We start from the raw sequence: 16,821 nt of genomic DNA, 5'->3' as shown, positions 1-16,821 counted from the left end.
CTAAGATAAATGTATGCTTGTTATCAGTGTAACCCGGAGTTCATTCAGAAAAGTTGGAAGACTATTTCATTGGCTTATGACTTTTTTTATGCACCTGTTTTCCCAGAGTCATAGATGCAAAGTTTTCTAGAGAGAATAACCAAGAATCCCTCCCTATTATCTCCCCCTTTTCCAATAAAAGGATCACTTTATTAAAGTACTTTGATGTTACAATGATAGATTGATAAGTTGTTGCTCTTCAAATGGAAGGTAAGTCTCTAGCTTCCTGTGAAACTCTTAGGAAGCCTGAAATGACACGTCCTGCGTGTCTAGGTCTTCCGTGCATTGACTGGTTGGCTGGATGGCCAGGCCCAGAAGTGGCTCTGTGGTTCCATGGGGTGCTGGAGGCCTGCAGTGCTTTGGTCTAATGTTTGAACTTCCTGAAGACACCCTGGACAGTCTTGATTGAGCTTCCTTTTCCTTGTTAGTCACTGATCATATGAACCTGAACTGGCCTGATTTTAAGGTCCATGTTCTGCATTGCCAGTGTCCATCCTTGGCTGGGCAAGGGCTGGTGTCCTCAGTTGTCTTCAGTTTCATTGTTTGTTCATAACTCTTTTCTGACTCTGTACACAGTTTACTGCAATCTTTGGCACGTCGTCAATGCTGTAAGAGCATTCTTGCGGTCATAGAGCGATTTGGCAGCCTTGGATTAGGAGAATTCTAGTACCAGTTTCTAGGTTCTGATCATCTCTTCAGTTGCATAAACAGTTTTGAAATGTATAGAATAGAGTTTCATAAAATACGTAGAATATGAGTGGTCCTGTTATGCAAACAACTATTACAACGCTGTTGGAGAATGGGTCACAGAAGGTGCCAGCTGTCCTGCCTCCGGCAGCTCTGATGACTTTCAAGAAGAACCAAGATCTTAGTGAACTTCTGAGGGCATCCAAAATGGTAATAGCCAAATAACAAGGCCTTACTGTATAGCACAGGGAACTATATTCAATATCCTGTGATAAACCATAATGGAAAAGAATGTAAAAAAAAGAATGTCTATGTGTGTGTAACTGAGTCACTTTGCTGCACAGCAGAGATTGGTACAAGATTGTAAATCAACAATACTTGAATAAAAAGAAAAAATTAAAAAATAAGTAAAAAAACAAACTGGTCATAGCCAAGGTCTAGTTTCCAATGGATGTTAAGGTCAGCAAATACAGAAGAGTGCTCAAGACAGTTTTGCCAATCAACTCTTGGCATATTATGTAGTACACAAACACTTATGCCGTTGATTAGCCCTTTGGCTGTGGTTCGGTTTGTTTTCATCTTATCAATGATTATTTGCTTTTTTTTCTTCAGTTTTTTTAAAAATTTAATTTTATTTATTTTTTATACAGCAGGTTCTTATTAGTTATCTATTTTATACATATTAGTGTATGTATGTCAATCCCAATCTCCCAATTCATCCCACCACCACCACCACCACTTCCCCTGGCTTTGCCCCCTTGGTGTCCATTCATTTGTTCTCTGCATCTGTGTCTCTATTTCTGCCTTGCAAATTGGCTCACCTGTACCATTTTTCTAGATCCCACATATATGCGTTAGTATAGAATATTTGTTTTTCTCTTTCTGACTTACTTCACACTGTATGACAGTCTCTAGGTCCATCCACATCTCTACAAATGACCCAATTTTGTTCCTTTTTGTGGCTAATACTCCATTGTATATATGTACCACATCTTCTTTATCCATTTGTCTGTTGATGGGCATTTAGGTTGCTTCCATGACCTGGCTATTGTAAATAGTGCTGCAATGAACATTGGGGTCCATGTGTCTTTTTGAATTATGGTTTTCTCTGGGTGTATGCCCAGTAGTGGGATTGCTGGGTCATATGGTAATTCTATTGTTAGTTTTTTAAGGAACCTCCATACTGTTCTCCATAGTGGCTGTATCAGTTTACATTCCCACCAACAGTGCAAGAGGGTTTCCTTTTCTCCACACCCCCTTCAGCATTTGTTGTTTGTAGATTTTCTGATGATGCCCATTCTAACCAGTGTGAGGTGATGCCTCATTGTAGTTTTGATTTGCATTTCTCTAATAAGTAGTGATGTTGAGCAGCTTTTCAAGTGCCTCTTGGCAATCTGTATGTCTTCTTTAGAGAGATGTCTATTTAGGTCTTCTGCCCATTTTTGGATTGGGTTGTTTGTTTTTTTAATATTGAACTGCATGAGCTGTTTATATATTTTGGAGATTAATCCTTTGTCCATTGATTCGTTTGCAAATATTTTCTCCCATTCTGAGGGTTGTCTTTTCGTCTTGTTTGTAGTTTCCTTTGCTGTGCAAAAGCTTTGAAGTTTCATTAGGTCCCATTTGTTTACAAAAATAAACAATTTTTATTGGAAATTTTTATTTTTTATTTTTATTAATATAATGGAAATTTTTATTTCCATTACTCTAGGGGATGGGTCATAAAAGATCTTGCTGTGATTTATGTCAGAGAGTGTTCTTCCTATGTTTCCTATGTTATCCTCTAAGAGTTTTATAGTGTCCAGTCTTACATTTAGGTCTTTAATCCATTTTGAGTTTATTTTTGTGTATGGTGTTAGGGAGTGTTCCAATTTCATTCTTTTACACATAGCTGTCCAGTTTTCCCAGCACCACTTATTGAAGAGACTGTCTTTTCTCCATTGTGTATTCTTGCCTCCTCTGTCATAGATTAGGTGACCATAGGTGTGTGGGTTTACCTCTGGGCTTTCTATCCTGTTCCATTGATCTATATTTCTGTTTTTCTGCCAGTACCATACTGTCTTGATTACTGTAGCTTTGTAGTATAGTGTGAAGTCAGGGAGCCTGATTCCTCCAGCTCCGTTTTTCTTTCTCAAGATTGCTTTGGCTGTTTGGGGTCTTTTGTGTTTCCATACAAATGGTGAAATTTTTTGTTCTATTTCTGTGAAAAATGCTAGTGGTAGTTTGATAAGGATTGCATTGAATCTGTAGATTGCTTTGGGTAGTATAGTCATTGTCACAGTATTGATTCTTCCAATCCAAAAACATGGTATATCTCTCCATCTGTTTGTGTCATCTTTGATTTCTTTCATCAGTGTCTTATAGTTTTCTGAGTACAGGTCTTTTACCTCCTTAGGTAGGTTTATTCCTAGGTATTTTATTCTTTTTGTTGCAATGGTGAATGGGATTGTTTCCTTAATTTCTCTTTCTGATCTTTCGTTGTTAGCGTATAGGAATGCAAGAGATTTGTGTGCATTAATTTTGTTATCCTTCAACTTTACCAAATTCATTGATTAGCTCTAGTAGTTTTCTGGTGGCATCTTTAGGATTTTCTATGTATAATATCATGTCATCTGCAAACCATGACAGTTTTACTTCTTCTTTTCCAATTTGTATTCCTTTTCTTTCTTTTCCTTCTCTGACTGCTATGACTAGGACTTCCAAAACTATGTTGAATAATAGTGGTGAGAGTGGACATCCTTGTTTTGTTCCTGATCTTAGAGGAAATGCTTTCAGTTCTTCACCATTGAGAATGATGTTTGCCGTGGGTTTGTCGTACACGGCCTTTATTATGTTGAGGTAGGTTCCCTCTATGCCCACTTTCTGGAGAGTTTTTATCATAAATGGGTGTTGAATTTTGTCAAAAGCTTTTTCTGCATCTATTGAGATGATCATACGGTTTTTATTCTTCAATTTGTTAATATGATGTATCACATTGATTGATTTGTGTATACTGAAGAATCCTTGCATCCCTGGGATAAATCCCACTTGATCACAGTGTATGATCCTTTTAGTGTGTTGTTGGATTCTGTTTGCTAGTATTTTGCTGAGGATTTTTGCATCTATGTTCATCAGTGATATTGGTCTGTAATTTTCTTCTTTTGTAGTATCTTTGTCTGGTTTTGTTATCAGGGTGATGGTGGCCTCGTAGAAGGAGTTTGGGAATGTTTCTTCCTCTGCAATATCTTGCAAGAGTTTGAGAAGGATGGGTGTTAGCTCTTCTCTAAATGTTTGATAGAATTCACCTGTGAAGCCATCTGGTCCTGGACTTTTGTTTGTTGGAAGACTTAATCACAGTTTCAATTTCATTACTTGTGATTGCTCTGTTCATATTTTCTATTTCTTCCTGGTTCACTCTTGGAAGGTTATACCTTTCCAGGAATTTGTCCATTTCTTCCAGGTTGTCCATTTTATTGGCATAGAGTTGCTTGTAGTAGTCTCTTATGATGCCTTTGTATTTCTGCAGTGTCTGTTGTAACTTCTCCTTTTGAATTTCTAATTTTGAAATGAATCCTCTCCCTCTTTTCCTTGATGAGTCTGGCTAAAGGTTTATCAATTTTGTTTATCTTCTCAAAGAACCAGCTTTTAGTTTTATTGATCTTTGCTATTGTTTTGTTTCTATTTCATTTATTTCTGCTCTGATCTTTTTGACTTCTTTCCTTCTACTAACTTCAGGTTTTGTTTGTTCTTCTTTCTCTGGTTCCTTTAGGTGTAAGGTTAGAGTTTTTATTTGAGATTTTTCTTGTTCCTTGAGGTAGGATTTTATTGCTATAAACTTCCCTCTTAGAACTGCTTTTGCTGCATCCCGTAGGTTTTGGATCGTTGGGTGTTTGGTTGTCATTTGTCTCTAGGTATTTTTTGATTTCCTCTTTGATTTCTTCAGTGATCTCTTGGTTATTTAGTAACATATTGTTTAGCCTCCATGTGTTTGTGTTTTTTACGATTTTTCCCCCGTAATTCATTTCTAATCTCATAGCTTTGTGGTCGGAAAAGATACTTGATATGATTTCAATTTTCTTAAATTTACAGAGGCTTGATTTGTGACCCAAGATGTGATCTATCCTGGAGAATGTTCCGTGTGCACTTGAGAAGAAAGTGTAATCTGCTGTTTTCAGATGGAATGTCCTATAAATATCAATTAAATCTATCTGGTCTATTGTGTCATTTAAAGGTTGTGTTTCCTTATTAATTTTCTGTCTGGATGGTCTGTCCATTGGTGTAAGTGAGGTGTTAAAGTCCCCCACTATTATTGTGTTACTGTCAATTTCCTCTTTTATAGCTGTTAGCATTTGCCTTATGTATTGAGGTGCTCCTTTGTTGGCTGCATATATATTTATAATTGTTAAATCTTCTTCTTGGATTGATCCCTTGATCATTATGTAGTGTCCTTCCTTGTCTCTTATAACATTCTTTATTTTAAAGTCGATTTTATCTTTATGAGTATTGCTACTCCAGCTTTCTTTTGATTTCCATTGCATGGATTATCTTTTTCCATCCCCTCACTTTCAGTCTGTATGTGTCCCTAGGTCTGAAGTGGGTGTCTTGTAGACAGCATATAGATGGGTCTTGTTTTTGTATCCATTCAGCAAGCCTGTGTCTTTTGGTTGGAACATTTAATCCATTCACGTTTAAGGGACTTATCGATATGTATGTTCCTATTACCATTTTCTTAATTGTTATGGGTTTGTTTCTGTAGGTCCTTTTCTTCTCCTGTATTTCTCACTTAGAGAAGTTCCTTTAGCATTTGTTGTAGAGCTGGTTTGGTGGTGCTGAATTCTCTTAGCTTTTGCTTGTCTGTAAAGCTTTTGATTATTCCATTGAATCTGAATGAGATCCTTGCTAGGTAGAGTAATCTTGGTTGTAGGTTCTAACCTTTCATCAGTTTAAATATATTGTGCCACTCCCTCTGGCTTGTAGAGTTTCTGCTGAGAAATCAGCTGCTAACCTTATGGGAGTTCCCTTGTATCCTTGTATGTTATTTGTCTTTTTTCCCTTGTTGCTTTCAATAATTCTTCTTTGTCTTTAATTTTTGTCAATTTGATTACTATGTGTCTTGGTGTGTTTCTCCTTGGGTTTATCCTGCCTGGGACTCTCTGTGCTTCCTGGACTTGGGTGCCTATTTCCTTTCCCATGTTAGGGAAGTTTTCATCTATGATCTCTTCAAATATTTTCTTGGGTCCTTTCTCTCTCTCTTCTCCTTCTGGGACCCCTATAATGCGAATGTTGTTGCGGTTAGTGTTGTCCCAGAGGTCTTTTAGGCTGTCTTCATTTCTTTTCATTCTTTTTTCTTTATTATGTTCCACGGCAGTGAATTCCACCATTCTGTCTTCCAGGTCACTTATCTGTTCTTCTGCCTCAGTTACTCTGCTATTGATTCCTTCTAGTGCATTTTTCATTTCAGTTATTGTATTGTTCATCTCTGTTTGTTTGTTCTTTAATTCTTCTAGGTGTTTTTTCTTTAATTCTTCTGGGTCTTTGTTAAACATTTCTTGCGTCTTCTCGATCTTTGCCTCCATTCTTCTTCCGAGGTCCTGGATCGTCTTCGCTATCATTATTTTGAATTCTTTTTCTGGAAGGTTGCCTATCTCCACTTCCTTTAGTTGTTTTTCTGGGGTTTTATCTTGTTCCTTCATCTGGTACATAGTCCTCTGCCTTTTCATTTTGTCTGTCTTTCTGTGAATGTGGTTTTCCTTCCACAGGCTGCAAAATTTTAGTTCTTCTTGCTTCAGCTGTCTGCCCTCTGGTTGATTATTTGCTTATTTTCATTATTATTTCATAAAATGTATTTATATCAATGCAACAAGTATATGTCCAATTACTTGTTGAGTCCCTACTCTGTGCCCAGACATGTTTTTGGAAAATGGAGATTCTCTAGTGACTCAGGCAGAGTAATAGGTTTTTGTCCTCATGGAGTATATATTATTGCAGTGGAAGAGACAATTGATAAGCAAGCAAACAAAAGTAATATAATTTCAGGAAGTAAGCATTACAGAGAATATCAAGTAGTGTAAAGTGATAGAGATGAAAGGTAGCGTGGGCTGATTTTGATAAGGGTAGTCAGAAAAGTAGGCAGTGTTTGAGCAAACACCCGAATAAGGTGAAGGAGAAAGTTATGGCAAGTGTTTGCTGGTGAAGACTGTTCTCAGGAAAGGCAGCAGCAGATGGAGTCCTACACTGGGAACAATTCCAGCATGTTCCCACACATCCGTAGCAGCAGAGAGAGGGGCGGGGGATGTGACTGGAATAGTAGGTTAGGGCCAGGTCCTGGAGGGCTTGATAGACCATGATGAGTCATTTGGCTTCATTCTAAGTGTGATGGGAAGCCCATGAAGAAGGTTAGCATATGTGCCAGGACCACCCAACATGCCTACCAAGTTTCCTATTGGAGAGACATGGAGTTCTTCTGTATGGAGTTCTTCTTTTGATTGAGCCAATCAGCTGGGACCTCTTAGATATGAACTAAAGCCACCTGTGACCTAGATTTTCCTAGATGTGTTCCCAGCATCACCCAGGGGTGCATTCAGGAGATTTCCTCTTTAGTCTTGCCACAGCAGCCTCCTGCTCAGGCCCCTGGGATGCCCATTGGCCAAACTGGGCCCTGTGAATATTATGACTACAGTTTGGTCCTAGTTCCAGGCCTGTCTGGATGCTTGGCCACCTACCTGGTGATCGTTAACACATTCCTTGCAAGACACACCTAATCTGGTTTCTTTAAAGCCAGATCCCAGTTCTTGTAAAGAATGGCAAAGGCCCTTCCTTCTGGGGTAAGAGCATTGATTTAAGCTTACTAACTGTAAATAATTTAACCCTGTGTTTATATACCTTGATTCGGTCGTTTTTGTTTTGGAATCCATGTTACCTGACATGACCTGTTCACATATTGGCCCTATTACTACTTGTACTTATTTCAGCGCTCTTTGTATCTTAACTGGTTTTTAGGTTATGAGATCCAAATTTAGACTTGCTGATATCACTTGGCTGCCAGTTGACTGAGTGGAAGTCTGTATGTTTTAGGAAGTACAGTATTAGTTCATTTTAATCCTTTAATCTTCTGTATGCTAGATGCTGGTCTGCTCCAACACCTACATTTCAGAGCATTCTTTCTGTGACATTTAAAACCCATCATGGAAACATATGGCATCAGTCAGGTAGAGTGAGTTAGCTTGGACTTTTATTGCTTTTTTTAAACTGGATTTTACCTACTTCCTGGAAAATGTTGGCCGAGTTAACTTTCATGATGTTTGGATATGCCATGTGCTTTAAGGTGTTAATTCTGTGACCATTCTTGTTTTGGACAGCCAGCTCTAGTGATTTCATGGGGACATGCTAGTGGGTTGATGAAACCCTAAATAGGGGGGTGGCTGGGGTGGCTGGTGGTGGGAGAGTGATCTTCATGATCTGAGTTCCTGCAATTAGAAGGATTTAGCTGGGAAGTAGAAGCTGTAAAAATACTCACTAATGAATGAACCACTTTAAAACTCTCTCCTTGCTTATTATCATACTATCCTTAATACCAAGGACTATGCCTCCATCGGTTTAATTCGACCTTGAAAATATGCATTTTGCAAAAGATGCAGGATTTCACAAAGTCAATGAAAGTGATGTCAAAGAAGGTCTGGGATTCACAAGTAGTCAATGACAAGTAAAGGTCTAGCAGAATTAGAGGAGTCACCTGTTGAAGAAACAAATCAAAGATAATGACTCTCTTAGTACTTCTAATGCACATGGTAAAAATATAGGATTAAGAGAGGCCCTTGGGGAAATTGGTAAAGCCTTTGAATATTTCTATAGAAATGATCCTTTATGTGATTGTTCTATAAAAACCAAACAAGAAGTCAAAGATGAAACATGATGGAAAAATAATCCAAAAAATGAACACTCAATCACACTCTGTTCATTCTGAGACTTTGCCAGTAGATGCAACTGAGACTTTTTTGCTAAAATAGGGTGAAAGAGCTTTTCCCCATATATTTTAGTTTCAATATGTCCAACATTTTAGTTTTCCAGTATAAAATTCCATTCAAGCCCCCCCCCCTTTTTTTTCACTATGAAAATCAGGTACCTGTGTTAAATAGACTTTACTTTTTATTTTTGTATTTTTCTCTTTTTTTTTTGGCTGCTCTGTGTGGCATGCGGATCTTAGTTCCCCAACCGGGGATTGAACCTGCGCCCCCTGCAGTGGAAGCGCGGAGTCCTAACCACTGGACTGCCAGGGAAGTCCCTAGACTTTACTTTTTAAAATGACCTTTTTCTGCTACCAGTTATGTTCAGCCAATAAAGGCATCCTGCATATTTCTTTTAGAGATGTGGCAGCAGACAGTCACGGGAAGCCCTTTTCTTTTGCTCCCCAAATTTTGCTAAGTAGAAATTGGAGTTTCTCATTGTTCCAGAGCTTTGAGGCCAGTTGTTAAACAGGCAGGTGGCAAAGCTCCAGGGATATTTCACTCCTGTGAACCCAAGAAAGACCATTAGTGCTCATGGGTTGTTTTCAAGAACTCACTGGAACAGAGTGATGCTAGCCAACTTTGTAGTAAACACAAATAAGATATCGATTCCTCACAGGACCCCCATAAAAATTCTTCCTGGCCCTTAGAACTGGATATGGACCAGTTCTGAAGACAACTGCATCAAGAGGACCCTCCAAAGAAGTTTGTCTGACAACAAATAGCTATTCATAAAGGGCTTGCTACTTGCTAGTCAATAACATTTTAGATTTTAAGGGGATTATCTCGTGTCTAATTCCCATGTCAGCTCCACTGTGTTTCCTGAAGGAGGTGAGTTTGAGCAGATTTTTTTTCTAAGAAAGAAATATGAATTGATGAAGTGCTAGTGTGAGATTGGGATAGATAGGGATATAATCCAAGAGGAAGGAAATGGAAATAGAAGCAGATGTTCTTGGCTTTGAAGAGAATTACCAAGAAACAAAGTTTGGGCAATAGAGTTCTGAGTACTATACCGATGGCATTTCTGTAACCACGATATCAGTGTGATTGTGCACTGTTAGGTCTTTATTTTTTTAATTAATTATTTTTGTTGAAGTATAGTTGCTATATAATATTATATGTTATAGATATACAATATAGTGACTCATAACTTTTACATTTAAAAAAATTTTTTTTAATATTTACTTATTTTTTATTTTTGGCTGTGTCAAGGTCTTAGTTGCGGCATATGGGATGTTTCGTTGCGGTGCTCGGGCTTCTCTGTAGTTGTGGTGCGTGGGCTTAGTTGCCCCACGGCATGTGGGATCTTAGTTCCCGGACCAGGGATCGAACCCCCATCCTATGCATTGGAAGGCGGATTCTTAACCGCTGGACCACCAGGGAAGTCCCGTGACTCATAACTTTTAAAGGTTATACTCCATTTATAGTTATTATAAAATATTGGCTATATTCTCCATGTGGTATAATATATCCTTGTAGCTTATTTTCTACCTAATAGTTTGTACCTCTTACTCCCCTACCCCTGTATTGTCCCTCCCCCCTCCCCACTGGTAACCACTAGTTTGTTCTCTAGATCTGTGAGTTTGCTTCGTTTTTGTTATATTCACTAGTTTGTTGTATTTTTTAGATTTTTAGGGAGCACTTCATTCGTGGCGTGTGGGATGTAATCTTGTAAGAAAACCAGTTAGGCAGTTGACCCAGTTCTGATCTGCTCACATATAGATGAGCATAAGACCTTGACAACTCCAACACCAAAGTTAGACTGTAGGTCATTCTTGTACAGAGATGATGCTGTGATGCCACCACCGTGATCTGCCTCAACATCTTTCTGGATTCATAACATTATCCTCATTCATTCTCTCTCTTTTTTCCTGGTCTTCATGTGTCAGGTTTATGGAATACTTTCCATAGCAATTTAAAAACTCCGTATTTTAAAATCTGATTATTTTGTCACATTGCTTTAGTGATCCCTTGTTATTGCTAAAGGAGCACACACTTTTATTAGTGCGGTAAAAGCAAAAGCAAAATATTATTTAGAAAATCTGGTATGGGGAGAAATCATAAAACTCATTTTCAAATGGAGTAGAAATGATACTGGATTGTGTGCTGTTAAAGGTTACCCATGCTCCCTCTACAGAGTTATGTCTAGGGATTTTCATTTTAGTATTAGTATTTGGAGTTCATTTACCGTACAACATTGATACAAATGAGCTCTGAAGCCCTGACTACTAAGTGACTGGCCCAAAGATTATCATATTAAGTAGGATATAAGTAGGATATGTTAATACCCTGAGGTTCATTTTTGGTATTGCTAATGAAGAAAAGAGTAGCTTGGGTATTGCTAAAGAGAACTTCAATTCAGAAGTCAAAGTTTTTTTGTGAATGCAGGATTTGTGTAGGATCTTTTTTTTTAACGGCATTTAAAGTTGATTCGGACTTATTGTGAGAATAATGAATAATTCCAGATGAGATAAAACTTATAGAAACCAAGAAAGACCACAAAAATGTTGATACCTTGGCCATTGGAAATCAAATGCACTATGATCTAATGTTTTGGATTGCTGGTGCTAGAGAAGGAGAGAACTATTTCTACTGCTGTTTTGCCTTTGGAAAGCAGATGGCATCTTTTGAAAGTCATGCTCTCTGAATGGCTCATTTCATTGTCCTGTTGGCATTCAAAGGGGGGAAACCACCAGGATCTGAGATGTGGCATCTATGGCACTTTTTGTGGATTTTGTTTGTAATATTTTTGTCATAAATGTGCATAGTAGCCTTCCCAGAGAGTCTTAATACAGAACCTTGCATAATTTGAGGACTGAAGAAACCACAATATGGTATAAAAGGAAAAACCCCAAAAATGTAGTAATTTGAATAAAAAGAAGCCGAAAATAGGATGGTATGGGGAATGTTTAGGGAATGGTGAATTTAAAACTAACAAGACCCTCCAGTGTAAGCCCCTCAGCCATGCAGTCTCTGCAGGTCCTTTATTCCTCATGCTAATTATCTTCTTCCCTTGCCTTTCAAAGTATTGTCTCTTTTCTCCTTTTATCTTTCCATTCAGAAAATTTCTGTGTCTTCTTTACTACAAAAGCATTTAAAGGAAGATTAAGGCACAGAATGTTCTGAAAGTAGCCTTGTTCTCTTCTGGGTGATCAAAATAGTATTACAGTATTTTGTAAGAATAGCAAATACCTATTTATACTTGGGCAGGCCTCTTTTTAGCTATTTTCCTTACCTGATTCCTTGCATTAGAAAGCTGTTTTCTGTTTGTAAGGTTGTTACTCCGAGCTGATTTGTTTTTCTTTTTTAATTTATTTTATTGAAGAATAGTTGATTGACAGTGCTGTGTTAATTTCTACTGTATAGCAAAGTGATTCAGTATATATATACATATATATACATTCTTTTTTATATTCTTTTCCATTATGGTTTATCACAGGATATTGAATATAGTTCCCATGCTATACAGCAGGACCTTGTTGTTTATCCATTCTGTATATAATAGTTTACATCTACTAATCCCAAACTCCGAATCCATCCCTCCCCCATCACCCCACCCCTGATTTGGTTTCTATGTGCAGTCCCTTTGTATTCTTATTACTTTAAAAAAAATTTTTTTTTAATTTTTAATTTTTTTATTTTTTGGTTACACCCCGCGGCATGTGGGATCTTCCCTGACCAGGGACCAAATCCGTAGCCGCTGCAGTGGAAGAATGGAGTCTTAACCACTGGACCACCAGGGTCCCTGTATTCTTATTGCTGATTTACAGTGGAATATGTGGTTTTGCTGACTTTACACTAGATCAGGAGTCAACAAATTAGCCTTATTGGCCAAAATCTGGCCATCACCTGTTTCTGTAGTTTTGGGGGGGGGGCACAGCTATACCCATTTCCTTATGTACTATCTGTGGCTGCTTTCTGGCTATAACAGCAAAGTAGAGTTCTTGCAACAGAGGTTGTAGGTAGATATGGTAGGTAAAACTTATATTGTGATTTTTTGCGCCTTATCTCTTTTTCACATTTCTATGGTCTCATGGCAGTTTGGATGGTTATATCACAGCAGGCATGAGTTATGTGTCTTTAATTGTTAGTGCAATATGAAATATGTAACGGCTTCCCAAAGAATTCATTGATTCTGAGTCAGGATGGCACATTCAGATGGTGATAGTGCATTTTTATATTCACAAAGAGCAAGGGTTTTAAAACCTTCACTGAATTAATGAATCAAACCAAAATCAAATCTGTGGTGTTCTGGAAAATAATGATTGCCAGTTGCTGGAAGAAAGTGAGCCTTAGGGAGCCTTCTGATTTGTGTTGAGAGTGCTTCTATAGTAAGCAAGGATTATATAGTATTGATGTAGGGCTACAGATCAGCCCTTTGTATAGATTAGTCATTTTTGCCCTGCCTTACATGCTTTTTGGATAATCAGAATGAAGTGCCTGTACAAGCCAGTAACTAGGGGTGTTTGCTAAAAATAATGAGAAACTTTAATATTTCTTTAGTTTACGAAGGAAAGCAATGTCACTTGGCAACCTCTGTTATTCGTGACCATGCTTATGGCTGTGTCATGATTTCCAAATTACATTAACAAAACAGTCATTTAAGTTTTGAGGCTGACAGTTTGGAGCTTCACTAGGTCAAACACCTCTTCCTTGGGCAGATTCCTTGGCTTTGGAGAATTTCAGATTTATTGAAGTACCTATAAAATCTTAGTTCTGTTCAAATTTTAGAACCTGTATCATTTGCAATTTAGGATTCTTTGTGGAAAGAAGGAAGCTCTTTGAAACCTCAACCATTCTTTATTCAGTGTAAATTTCGATAAGAAGCAAAACTTTGTCACTGTGAATGACAGTTGACCAGCATGGAGCAAGTCACATAAGAAGTATGTGTATTATATAAGAAGTATCAGAGATAAAATGGATAATTTCCAACTCTTTCTGGTATAGCTCTTGGTAGACTTAATAAAACTCACAACCACCTGAGCACAACTCAGGACTGTTTCCTACAGATGATGGTGTAAATAGCACCCCCCGTGGTTGCAATGTCAAAACCTCAGTTTCAACAAAAGCCAAATTTAATACCAAAAGCATTCCAAAGCAATTACGCTGTTGTTGTAGTTAAATTATCTGGAGAGTTGGGTTTGATTGCCCTTCGCTCATTAAAACCAATAGTTTAGGATTGGAATTGTCTGTATGTTCACATTCCTGCCCACAGCTAGTGAGGTGATGTAGCTTGATATAGAGCCCAGCTTTATTTCTAAGTTTAGCTTCACATCACGAGCCAGCAGTGAAACCTAGAAGTGTTGGTTTTCATGGAAGTGGCATGGAAAACCTCAGCAATTCCCGAATCTCCACTGCAATGCACATATGTGAGTCTGTCGCTGGGACGAGGGCAGAGGTGCAGGGTTAGATTTCACAATGCTACTTTCACAAGACTGGCCTCAGCCTTGTGCGCATTTGCTTCCAAGGCTTCTAGTGACGGTAAAAGACAGCACCTTGGACTTCAGACAGCTTTGATGGCGAGTTTTCAAGCTTTGTTCTTGCAATACCTTTTCGACAAGGAATTGTTTGGTGTCTGATAATAGTACAGAATTCAGTGATAAAAACACTCATTTCCTCGCTAGCTTCATCCAAAAGTGGAAAGAAGAGGGTGCAGGAGGGATTAACTGTTGAGCCATGTGGATGTACGCACTTAAGTGGGTTCCTTCCTACGTGCCCAGATCTCTGCCAGCTGTGTACTTGTTCATCTTCTTCAGGGGGGGTGAGGGTTTTCCTCTGACGTAGGGACATTCCAGATGGACAAGAGTGTAAATGCCAGGTTACATTTTTAGGGGCTTACTAATGGAGCCGCAGCAGATTAAGAGGGCAAAGAAAAAGGATGACTGCTTATCTTAGTAGGGAAGTGTGGACCAGACACCATTAGATTTACTGTTCATGAGATCCTCTTCTATTGACATTTTATAAACTAACTGGGTATTTCAACTCGCTCCAAGGAATAGAGAGGAGATTCTTAATGCTACCTTTTGTTGAATTAATATTTCAGATAACCTTTTAGTAAAGCCACTTATCAAATCTTGGTTTTAAAGTTAACTTTTAATCTTGTCTTAGGGCAAAAGACAACAAAACAAACAATGCAAAAAAAAAAAAAAACACCCAAACAAAACCAACCCCGAATTTAATTTATGCACATAAATTAAGAGACTTTTTGTTTGGAGGGTGAGCTTATTCTGCAAGTGACTTTTCTCTCGTCTAAGCCTGTGTACATGTTCTAACAGAGTTCTAGGAGACAAAACATTTCAATGTGTTTTCCTGATTTGTGACATATTTACATTTTATCGTGACATTTGATTCTCTCGAGTTTTCTCTAGCGTAAAGAAAGTGGCGTGTTTTAAATTATATTAAGAAAATGATTTTTATTTGCCTTTGCATGAATTTTGAAAATAATAAGTTGCCGTGTTGTTTTTCATTCACTTTTTAAGTACATTTGAAAATTTCTATCTGCTTTGATCATAATGAGCTCTTCTCTGCTCACATGATCTTCATTCAGCCTTAGTGAAGGAAATAAATTTCCCTGTGCATCAACGTTTTGTTACATTATAGGAAATGCTGCTGAGTTTTGGAATGTGACTTTGCTTCAGCTGCTGTTTGGTGGTTAATGGTTCAGGATGTTTGCCAGCTGCCATGGTTTGCTGGCGATGTCAAAACCTTTGTAACTTCAGACTCAAGAACCCAGTACTTATTTTCCCCTTTATTAAATGCAGGTACCATGTTTAGAAGTTCATTTGTTCCAGACCTCCGTAAAAGTTTGCTCTGGACAAGGTGTTTTGCTTTGTGGAAAGAACTTTTCCATTTACCAGCATTGCATTGTAAAAATACAGCAATTATTTATCTCATGTTTATGAATAAGCGTTTGGATTTGGCTTTCAAAACCACATGGTTGCCTAATGAATATTACTTGCTAGTTGTGACTTTTATTTGTGCCTTGAGCGTTGTGTGATATTTTTTTTCCCCTGATGAAGCAGGCAGTTTTGGAATATTAGGGCTTATTTTTTTCATGATCCCCCATTGGGCCTCTGTGAGTCATCTTCTGGGCACAAACAGAAGCAAATATATAATTGCACAGCCTCTCTTATTCCACAATTATTGGGTACAATAATTTGTAATATGCACTGAGCATTTTTGCTAAAGGAATTTACAAAAACGTCTTCAAGATAATCCCTGTGTCTATCTGAAGAGTTTCAAAAATTCCACTTCCTTGGACATTTTAGGCATCTTAGACTGGACTGTGTCCTATCTGGCTAATTGTGGGGTTGTTACCATTTGCATATGGTAATTTAACTTTCCCTCCCCTGCCACCATTTCCTCTTTGCTTTACTCCTGTAAAACACTATGCCCCACAGGGAGATCAGCTCCATGCTCTGTGAGGACCTAGAGGGGAGGGATAGGGAGGGTGGGAGGGAGATGCAACAGGGAGGGGATACGGGGATAAATGTATACATATAGCTGATTCACTTTGTTATACAGCAGAAACTGACACAACATTGTAAAGCAATTATACTCCAATAAAGATGAAAAATAAATAAATAAATAAAATATAAAACAAAAAAGCACTATGCTCTTTCTGTTTCATTTCCATATTTCTGGGAGTATATAATTTGTACACATAAAATATCTTAGAAAATATGCATATCATCACAGCCCTTTGGAGGCCAAGAAAGGGATCAAAGTAATAGTCTGATTCATTGTAATTATTGCTATATTAATCAAAATTTAACCCCATAAGGTATAATTTCTGCCCAAGTCTAAATATTCACAGACATTCAAACTTCACATTTTTCCAATATATACAACTGTATATACTGAGAAAATATTTAGGCTAAAATAATACAATATTCTGTTTAGTATTTTGAAAAAAAGTATGGTGTTTTTCATTTATGATGTTTTTTATGAAAGTACTCATCATGTGTGTTTGGTCATAGTGGTAGATTAATGGTAGAATTGGTTTTTCTAGCAATATAAAATATTTTTACTTTTGTCTGTATTTCTTCAAATGTTATTTAGAATTATTTGTGCAGTAATAAACCATTTCATTTATATGACATTCATCCAGCAA

The 16,821-nt window shown here is 37.7% G+C and overlaps 1 protein-coding gene across 2 annotated transcripts in view; it reads left to right on the top strand.

Annotated features, from left to right (window-relative positions):
- IRS1 (insulin receptor substrate 1) overlaps window positions 1-16,821 on the top strand; it is a 66,410-nt gene that overhangs the window by 24,876 nt on the left and 24,713 nt on the right. Inside the window, exon 2 of one of the 2 annotated variants that reach the window (XM_082464612.1) lies at window positions 4,795-4,910. The exons of the other annotated variant lie outside the window; for it this stretch is intronic. The gene's annotated coding sequence lies outside the window, so the exon portion shown is untranslated. Of the gene's footprint in view, window positions 1-4,794; window positions 4,911-16,821 lie in introns of those variants that run through there. 2 annotated transcript variants of the gene reach the window in all.

The sequence above is a fragment of the Balaenoptera physalus genome (assembly GCF_965194825.1).
Source record: "Balaenoptera physalus genome assembly, chromosome: 6".
In the NCBI taxonomy this organism is placed as follows: Eukaryota; Metazoa; Chordata; class Mammalia; order Artiodactyla; family Balaenopteridae; genus Balaenoptera; species Balaenoptera physalus.
The sequence above is the reverse complement of the archived record's forward strand: the minus strand, read 5'-3'. Positions and strand labels throughout refer to the sequence as shown.